This window comes from Trichinella spiralis, assembly GCF_000181795.1.
Source record: "Trichinella spiralis strain ISS 195 chromosome Unknown Scfld2, whole genome shotgun sequence".
NCBI classification, from domain to species: Eukaryota; Metazoa; Nematoda; class Enoplea; order Trichinellida; family Trichinellidae; genus Trichinella; species Trichinella spiralis.
In genome coordinates this window covers 5,814,913-5,815,664 of record NW_003526941.1, presented here as the reverse complement: position 1 = coordinate 5,815,664, position 752 = coordinate 5,814,913, and positions in this window count along the sequence as shown.

Below are 752 nucleotides of genomic sequence, written 5' to 3'. Positions count from 1 at the left end.
GGAAACGTTTTTTGCCATTATCGTGAGATATTCGTTGAAATTGCGAAAGTCCTGTGCAATATTTCTTTGCTTTGGGCAAGTCGATTTTTCTTCATTTTCCGTCCATTTGGAATCAATTTATAGAAATTGTTTCAGGACGGTTAGAAATGACCATAAAATCTTCCACTTATTAGTTTCCTATTGGTTTATTTCATTTATTCGATCAGTAGAATTGAATTTATTCAATCTGTAGCTGTCAACATTTATTAATACCTGAGTGTCTATCGTACAACTTGAATATATTTGATTTCATGACATAACAATCATTTCATTGATTTCTATGCTGTTCATGATCCTAATTATTCATTGAACTTCTCAACGATACAAAGAATACAGGTGTTTGAATCAGTTCTCGTTCAGGTCATCATACTCAATTGACGCTTATACAAAGGGCTTTGATTGTTGTTTTTTGTTAAAATGATTGATTAAAAATGGTGAAAATAAAATCAAATTACATTTTATAACAATCTAATTCACCCATGCTTGGCATTCATTCTAACCTTTCAAGATATATGCATATAATCTCAGTAGAAAAAAAGGCCTGCCCCTAGGGAAAACAAATGTATTATTGAATTCTTTCTTCATTTATAGGAACAGTATTGTACAATTATTTATTACAAAAACTAACAATAATACTCAATTGATTATTTAATGTGATATCCGACAAAATTGCTTGTTAGCAAAGGTGTCATTCACAGAGGGAAATAATGCAT